Source organism: Lissotriton helveticus, chromosome 2_1, assembly GCF_964261635.1.
Source record: "Lissotriton helveticus chromosome 2_1, aLisHel1.1, whole genome shotgun sequence".
NCBI lineage: Eukaryota > Metazoa > Chordata > Amphibia > Caudata > Salamandridae > Lissotriton > Lissotriton helveticus.
In genome coordinates, this window is record NC_136059.1 from 875,084,825 (window position 1) to 875,094,658 (window position 9,834).

Sequence of the window (9,834 nt, forward strand, 5' to 3'; positions counted from 1 at the left end):
CACAACATGACTGCTGCCGACCAGAGACACAATTCTGCCCTCCTGCTGCTGAGCCAAGCTCAAGCAGGGGAAGGAAGAACAATAGGAATCCTGTCACAGGGAGGTGTCACCACCTCCCAGACAGGGTTTAGTGCATTGGGGCCCGGTGGGAGTGCTTGCCAGCACCACTCAGTCCGCTTGAAGGGCACTTTTGGTGCCCTTCTTGCATAATCCAGACCAAACCAGCTCAGGGAGCCATTGGCTCCCGCTCTGAGGTGAAACTGGACAAAGGACATGGGATTATCTTCCCCACTGTCCAATCCCTCCCCTGGGAGTGAACCATGAATGGTCCCAACCCTTTCCTTAGGGTAATTAAGGGCTTACGTGAGGGTGGGTCCCTAGATTCGCCGTGGGACACGATTCATTTCAGTCACCACTTGAACTTCGACCGTCTGGGCATTCTGGACTTCGCTGGACTTTGCTCTGGGCATCAAGGCTGCAACCGGGAAGACTCCTGCTACTCCTGATCTCTTGGCCCTGCTTGTCTGCTGCAACATGAATGCCTGTGCTCCATACAGGAAAACGTCCAAGGCCTGTGGGCATCCAAGACACCTGAAGGAATCTCCCTTGAAGTGAAGGAGTCACTTCCCTGCATCTGCAGGCACTGCAACTAAGCTGACCCGTCTGCTGATACTGGGCTCCCACAGACTCCGAAAGGCTCAGCAACACAGGTGGTGGTTCTTCACATCCCTCGAGGCCAGCCTTGTCCTCTCACCTATCCCTCGTCAGAGCCACAGGAACCGAACCCCTGTGCACCGTGTTGACTTGCTGTTGCAAAGGCTTGGTTGCTTCCTTCCATCAAGATGTTTGGGCTCCAAGTAGCCCCCACCTCACGCATCTCCAGTGATCAAGATCTTTGGCCTCACCGCACCACTTGCACCATGAGCCTGCTTCTTTGGTGAGCTGCTCGAGGACCCCTTGTGACTCCAGTACCTCCAGCTTGTGGGTTCTGTTGAGAGTCACCTTTGAATTCTGTGGTCTCCCCTGATTGCTTGGGGCCTGCCCTGAGTCCTCTGCTTGTGGTGAGCCACCTGGACCTTGCTGGTCCCTACACTGCACCTTCTTCACTTTCCACATTGTTTGCAGTTGCCAAGGCTTGTTGGTGCACCCGACAGACACTGACCCCTCAACTCTTGACAGCCGACATGGGACAGCTCGTGAATGGCTTCTGGTCTGCCACAGCATTGCCTGGTCCTCACAGCTGCAGCCATCATCTTTCCTGCAACACCAGACATTGGTGGGCACTCGTCTTTCGTGCCCCCTGTTCACTCCTGAGTGACCTAGAGTCTGTCCCCTCTGCTTGCAGGTATTCTTCACCTCGAATCCACCTTTGGGTTCCACCGGACACTTTCACCTTCTCCAGCAGCGGCACCTTCCTAAAGTCGTCCATTGAGTTTGACAATGGTTTCTGATGCCACTTCACACCTATGCACCTGCTTCCCTGGTGCAGGTAACCTGGTTCCAAGGGTATCTACAGGTGATGTGGCTCTCCAATCTGCTGTCTTCCATGGGGTTTCTTCAGGGACCACTGGGAAGGGTCCTCTTTCTTTAGAATTGCAACCTCAACTTATACATTGATTTGTACGGAGAACATGGTTGTGTCCTTGCACTGCACACAACCTCTGTGGGGCTCCTAGATACTCATCTTGGGAGTTTCGTTGAGTCCCCAACACTTCTACGTCATCTGGGTATATTCTTGACTGGAGACGTAGTTCGCATACCCCTATTTTAGTATGTTGTTTGGCCTCCCCCTGTGTGACCATAGTGTATTTTGTGCTACTTACCTATTTCTATTGCAATGTATTTTGTGTATTGTGTATATCTCTGGATAGGAGATATATCTAGTGTTAGTGAGTGTCTTATAATAGATACCTATTTTTATAAATACACTGTGTGGGTCTTTTTTATTTAATCTATACCTAGAAAATTGCATTCTGGTAAAACAAGCGGCTTTACAGTCCTCCCGGACTAAGCCTGAAGGCTGCTCGCCACAGCTACCACTTAGAGAGCTTTCCAAGGTTGTCTAAGACCACTAAAATTACCATAACGGTTGTCTGGATTGGTGCAGGTTGCCTACTTACATAAGTTTGCATCATATACCAAGCCAGCCTCTCATTTCCATCACAAGTATTAAAATCTCCAGCTGTTTGGTCCGGGCAAAGGTTTCAATAATTAAAACCTGAGCTCAACCTCTGGTAGCTATGGCTCAGAGCAGATAGGCTTAACATATCGATGTCTAATAGGCTTGCTGCGAGTGTTCGCTGATCAGGATTTTTCAGGTAGCAAAATTTTCCTACCGGGACCAACCTGATTTTCTTGCTACCAGGGTCATGCCTGGGGTGAATTGATTTGGGTGGGTGGTCCTGGTCCTCTCAATTTTTGTCAGTCCAAACTTTTTCTAAGTCCACCTTTTTCAGAGATTTCAGAATAAGTACTTGAGCCCACTAAGACTCCCAGGACCTCAGGGACAGAACGTATGGGTCAGGACTCAAACCGGCAGACACCAGTCCTCTTCTAGTTGCTACTGGTTTCTGATCACTCCAGAAAAAAAGACATATTGCAAAGTTTGATATCTCTTTAGCCACAAAGGAGGTCAGCCAACTGACACTTGGAGTCCGCTTCTTTGTCGTGAGTAGCAGTGGGTGCAGATTCAGCCCTTCAGGTCTCCTTTTGGTTTCAGACTCCAGGTTCAGTCTTCTTCTGCTCTTATGCATGTCCAGAAAGTGTTCTGTGGAGCTGGTGGTGAGATCCATTTTTTACAGTTCAGTGGGTGGGCGGTGCGACTCCTGAACACTCCCTAATCAATGAGGAAAAGGTTCCCAGGGGCAATACTCCCCAATATTAGAGCACATCCTGTTTGCCTTACTGCAAACTATCCCAGAGCACACTATTTTAAGGGAAGTTCAAGGTGTCAAAAGCCTTCTAACCTTGGAGTGAGCTTGTCTGCCAATCTGGAATGCTTGGGGATATGAGTAGTACCATCCTATCAAGCTACACCAAGGTGGTTCTGGGACCAGCTTCCTTTCCCACAGAGATAGAGCAAGGTTGACTGCTATGTCTAGGATCAAAGAGTTTGACCCTCCCAGATTTCTGCCAACATTAAACTATGAATCGGTAGGGCTCACTTCCAATCATTTCAAGTTAATGAAGTTCCTGAAACCTCCTCAGCAGCCCTTCCTGAGCTGATACGGATCATCTGCCCCAAACCTAGCAATTCCTGTCACCAGACCTAAGCTGTTGCCCTGTTATGAGAGCAGGTTTCACATCTCATTATGGTCAAGCACTGACAGAATAGCTGCTTGGAAGCTAATACAAATTAGCCTCCAGGAGCTTCAGGCAGGAAAATGGTAACATTCTAAAAGTTTCTATTCATAAATATTTATTAGAAATCGAACTTTGCCATTGAACTGGATTTTTAATGAATATTAAAAATAGTGGTTCAACCATTTCTCTAGTTTGTCCCACATCTGAGCCATCAGAATTGATATGTTAATCTGTACTCTAATTTTCATCATAGGAAAATGTTAACATTAATTTTGGAGCCATGGCATTGTAGGGACATACAGCCTGATTCATCATTCTCCCGTTTTGCGAGCCCCTAATAGCGATTCATAAGGAATCGCTATTAAGGACTTGCAAAACGGGATTCATGTAGGAATTGCCAAATAAATTGCGATTCCTACACATTCCTTATTTGCGATTAGCAAATTGCTAATCGCAAATAAGGGAGCGATTTCAAGGGTGCCAGGGGTGTCCAAAGGACACCCTGTAGCACCCCTGAAATGCAACATTACACACGTGTTGCGCACACACATGTCCAAAGGACATGTGTGTGTGTAACATGCAAAAGAAAAAAATGCACTAACGTGCTTTAATCTATTTTTTCGCTATTTACCACGAAGTCAGACTTCGTGGTAAATAGCGGCCAAATATAGCGAATTCGCAATTTAAAATTGGTTGATGAATTGCATTTAAGGAATCTCTAATAGAGATTCATTAAATGCAATTCCTCGCACAATAGCGAATTCTATAATAGCGATTATTGCGTTTGGGATGATGAATCCCAAATGCAATAATTGCGCTCGCAAAGGGCCAGATTCTCAGAATCTGGCCCTTTGCAAGCCGATTTTCGTTTCATGAATCAGGCTGATAGTAACATAACATTTCTACATGCCCCACTTTTAAATACAATGCATCCCACCTATATAGCATGACATTTGAATATTTAAAAGGGAGGTTTTTTCATGTCAATAATGCTTATTTTGACAGGTCAGACTACAGGTTTTAAATGCAGCGGCCAGGCTACCTTGGTAGAACTTGAGTCATGTTTTCCTTATTACATTAGTGGCTGGCACAATAAGGGTTACAGTCCACCAGTGAAATTTAAATCTCCATGCCGTGGAGGTAGGGGAGGGTGCTACACCATATACTATTGCCTAATGGGAGAGTTAAATATGTCACTCAGGGATTAGCCAATTTCTACGTTTTAGGAGTGAGGACACATAATCTAAAAATTAGCAATAAAATTCTGCCAAAACTGAAGTTGAGGCATTTTCTTAATATACTCATTAGGTAGGTCATTCTGTGACCCCCCTTGTGAATGATGATTTTTACGACATGACCTATGAGTCCATTTGGAAATACTTGGTGCAAAATTTGCAAGCACTTTTTTTCTGAACAGACCATCTTGTTTCTGTAAGGTTGCCTTTGAAACCCCACAAACGTGTGGTTATCTGTCTACTGAATTGTAAGCAAGCCATCAAATGCCTTTGTTCTCATATACTCCTACATTTATCGCACCGTTCAGCCTAGTATTTTGTTCAATCATTCACTTCCTCTCTTATCACTAAGAACTATTCTGTGTTCATAATTTTAATCTCCTTAATTGGAATAGAACAGGCATCAACTGGTTCCATAGAAATTTTATGTTGAACAATGTATAAACAATTGGATTTCAGATTCTTGCATTCCTTTCCTATTGAATCGTATAATATCTAAGGGCTTGGCGATTATGTGGCTTCTTCAATTTGCATATGACACTGATGTAGTTTTAGAAATTCCCCCAAACAATTTATGTGTTCTTAACAGATGCCTTATTTCACCTCAAAACAAAATGATCATCATTTCATAAAGTCCTTTCGCCATGTGTACACTGTTATTACCTATTGCGTTAGGCCTCTGTCTCCTCTGATTTGTAGCCCAATATCTGACATACAACCTCTGCTTCAGCATAATGTCATGCTATCTCAATGTTATTCTTATGTTTTAGCATTATAATATATTTATGATACATGCCTGTGTTTATGTATAAAACTGTGTTTTATTATTATTTACTTCTGATGTAGGGTAGTGTATCTTTACATGGTGTATGAGACAAATACAAGTGGCTAGTAAGCGGTATAGGGGAGTATGGTACCTACATGAGGTCTCATGATACAGTTCTCACCAAACACCATGACATTCTCAAGTACCATGTGAGGACCACCACAAAAGAATACACTGTCTTGTACAATGCTCAGAGAGATCTGGTCTTTTCAGGGATCTCCTCCTCCAAAAACATTTGGCAACTTCCCTAGACTCAGCCTGTATGGTCTATGGACTGCCATCTTGGGCTGTGTTCAGCCTTAGTGTTAGGCATGCAGATTCTGGATCTCATCGCTAAAAATGACAGATTAGCACCTACTAACAATTATGGCTAGCTCATATAGGGAATATACGCGGATTAATATGATCCTCGTTTTTTGTCATTTTTGTTCACTATTGTCAATATATTTATGATTTATGTTACCGTTTTGCCACATATATTCAGTAGTAGATTGGGGTATAGCAAAGTTTTTAGTATACAAATCTATGTGTTTGTACGTGCAGATCTGGTGTGTAGGTTTAGGAGAGACCGCCATTAACATGCTGATTCTTTGGCAGGACTGATTGCACCAATTTGGGTACTTTGGCTGGTTCGGACCACCGGTCCATTTTCTCCCTTCTGCGCCGCTGTCAGGTACAGATTTGTATCCTGGTGGCTAAGACAAATCTACTGGATGTTAGCAAAGCGTTACTCACTCCCACACATTTGAACCTTAAATACTAATTTCCTGTATTATTTCTTTATTTAAAAAACTACAGCTCAATATATTTGGTTCACTTACAATATTGCCCCACACTGAATGATATACTTGCATAGTCTTCACTATCTTTGTGTGAGACGGTGTTTTTTGCATGCTACCCCTTTAGTGTTCAACTATAATAGAGCTGCTAGGGACAACTTGGCATTCTTTTAACTACTTGGTCAACATTTATATTTGCCTGGAGGAAGCTGAAGGACGCCCTTTACAGAGAGGTATGTTTGCTGAGGTTGTATGTGAGAACATCGTTGTCAGAAATATCTGCTGTTCTAAATATCGCTTACAAAAAATCGTCCCATTGGGTGTAGATTTTCTGTTATTAACTGATATTTGTGATAACAATATATATTACTTGATATGTATGTCAGATGATATTCTGAAAATGTTATACTGGTACCATAATGCTAGGTGACGATTTATGTCAATATTCAGTTCTGTGTTTTTCATATAAATTAATTTTGAGTCACTTCTAAGCACTATAATACTGCAACGATGAAGACATTACCAATCCTTTGTGCATTTCTTTTTTATTTCTATTTTATTTTACATGCTGATGTACACAAGGACAAAGGTCAATAACGTTTTTTTTTAAATAAACAGCATAAATAGTTACAAAAATATTATCAAAGATAATCATGTCCCTGAGCGCAAAAAAAATATTATTAATATATCAAATGTTAGGGAGCTGGAAATGTGTAACAAAAAAGACATAATTTGTGTAACAAAAAAGACATAATTTATAATTGATAGGTCAGGTATAGCTTATAAACACATCAACAATACACAGAGGGGGCTTTGGCTTACGTTTGTTCAGCCTCTGTCCAGTTTGAGCAGCCCACTTGAGTCATGTCTTTGACATCCTGGATCAGCCCAAAGCAGTACTGTGCAGGTTTAGTTTTTGCAGTGGTGATTAGAAACAGAGCCCGTTAGAAATGGGCACTACATGTGCCCAAAGCCTGTAAATTAAATATTACTGGTGGGCCTGCAGCACTGATTATGCCCCCCACGGTTGTGTGATGGAATCATGCATGCCTTTCCCATGCATGCCTTTATAACACAGAACTACATTGAATGCATTACTACCACTCGTTCCTTTAGACGACTTGCCTTAGGGAAGAGCTGGACTTTGGAATAGTATAATTTACTATTCCAACTCCAGTCTGTATAACAGTAGGGAAGGTATTGGACTTAAAAGGAACACAAGGTAATGATGCATTCTCTGTAATTCCTGTGTTGAAAGGTACCACGTGGGTTAGACTGCGTGGTAAAGATTGTTTTTTGCCCCCCACTTAAGAAGCCCTTTAAACAAGTCTCAGGCCTGCCATTTCAGAGTCTATGTGTGCGGTTCTAAGCAGAAGTGAAACTCACACTATGTACGTGGGTTGTCAAAAAAGAAGAAAAGAAGTGACTGGGGAGCACTATTGCGTTAAGATGAGAACCCTCACTCACCCTAAGGTGACATGCTTCATCATTGGGCCCCCTCTTCACATTGGGACCGCAGGGTACCCAGTGTGGGCTACTACTCTTCCGTAGGAGAGGAGTGGAGTTGTCACATGCACTGCAAGTGCTATTTCTTGTGTGGGGAGGAAGGGGCACAGTGAAAAAAGGATATGTGAAATGAAACTTTCGATTGGTGGGTAAAACAATTTTCATTCTGGTACCCCCAAGGGTAGGATTAAAACCAAACTCGGTGAGATAGGGATATGGATGTTCCCCTGGTCTGCTCAACATGTTTCTGCCGTAATTGACCAAAAGGTTCATGACATTTCTCAGGACCAAAGATATATGTCATTCTGCTAATATAGTCAAATTTAAAAACCAAACGACCATACTTTCACGGTATTGATCAACCTCGTGGCACCATCCCCTGGTGAGATCCACAAAATTCTGAAAAATAAAACACAACAATGATAAACAGTCCTTATTTCTATAAAACACCGGTGTCCCTCACGAACACTGCAAACCAACTGTGATGTAACTATGTGCCCGTGAGAAGACTACATAGGTTCTTACCATCTGCTGCATGTTAGAAATAGTGTACATATATGGATATCAATCGGAATCATAATATAATAAGACTCTTATACGGATGCAAGGGCTGAATACATGGTTGATTCATATAAATATATAAGAGGGTGATAATGGTGTTGCAAATGGGAAGGGGTGCCCAGGGGACCCCTTCCTCTTTGTGATAGGCTCTGAAAATATTTTCAAGGGCAGGCAGTGGCCCCAGGGACCCCTACCTGTACTTAAAAAATGAAATGAAAACTTTTCATCTCTTTTTTTTTTTTTAAATGCATCCTATCAGGAAAACGGGCTGCATTAAAAAAAAACTGCTTTATTTAAAAGCAGTCCCAGACATGGTGGTGCTGATGAGCCCAGCAGGCCACTATACCTGGGAGGGCATGCCAACCCCTATGGGCTCGCAAATTGCAAGAGGCTAATTTGTATTCTTAAGCTTTGCAATTTACAACTCCATTGAGAATCGCAAACAGTGTTAAACACACTGCTGTACATCCAGTTTTGCGACTCTCAAATTGCAAGTCGCATTTGCGACGCAATTTACGAGTAGCAAAATTACTGGTCGTACATCTGGCCCAGTGTGAAGTCATTTATAAGAACCAATAACACGTACCATAACTGTTAGAGTGTTTACGCCTGATTGTTCTTAAAAATACAGAAGGTACACTCAGTGCCACATTAACAACTGTCTATATTCTAATCCCCATGGGCTCATTTATTCAGCCTGTATAAATGAAACAAAAAGCAAATATGCAAATTTATGTGTTGAATCCACACCTCTATGATCTACCAAGTTCAAAAGCAGAGTCAGTTATTATTACAATGTTTCGTTCCACTTTCAACAAAGGAATTGTTCGAGGTGGTGTTCTTTGCTTATATTTCTCTTGTATCAAGAGGGGGCAGGGGTGTTAATTTTAAATGGGTATGCCTTTGGGAAGATTAGTAAGGGCATGAGGTACTGCAGCCAGCGCAACAAGGACTCAAGAGGGACATTTAATGGCTTATGGTCCAGCACCTTTGTGGAAGCATCTTTAAATATTTAACCATGACCAGTGTAATTTACTGAATTCGAAATGCTACTCTCTAAACAAGCATTGGAAATGCAATAGGTCTCGCATTAGGAAAGTTTGAGCAATTGGTATTGTAACACTTTTTTTATTTATGTGTTGGTTTTGAAAATAGCAAAAGTAATAGCTTTGTCAGTTACAATGTCAATAGTTTTAACTTTCGCAAATGTGACACCTATAGCATTTGTAATGCAATGTGTGTTGTATTTACGTGACTTAGATGTATTGATATTGCAAATAACAATGGCTTTTAATTTTGTAAATAATTAATACGTAAATAAAATGTATTGAAATTTGTAATGGCAATAGCTTAAACGTTTGTAAATAACTTTTGTGAAGATTATGTTCAGTGTATTTTATTGTGACGAAAATCCAAGAACATTGCATTTGCACCTACACACACACACAGCCACACACACACACACACATAGATGTGGTGATGGTGGATCTGGGGGATATGGTGGTGGTGGATGTGGTGGTGGTGGTGGTGGATGTGGTGGTGATGGTGGTGGATGTGGGGGTGGATGTGGGGGTGGATGTGGGGGTGGATGTGGTGGTGGATGTGGTGGTGGATGTGGTGGTGG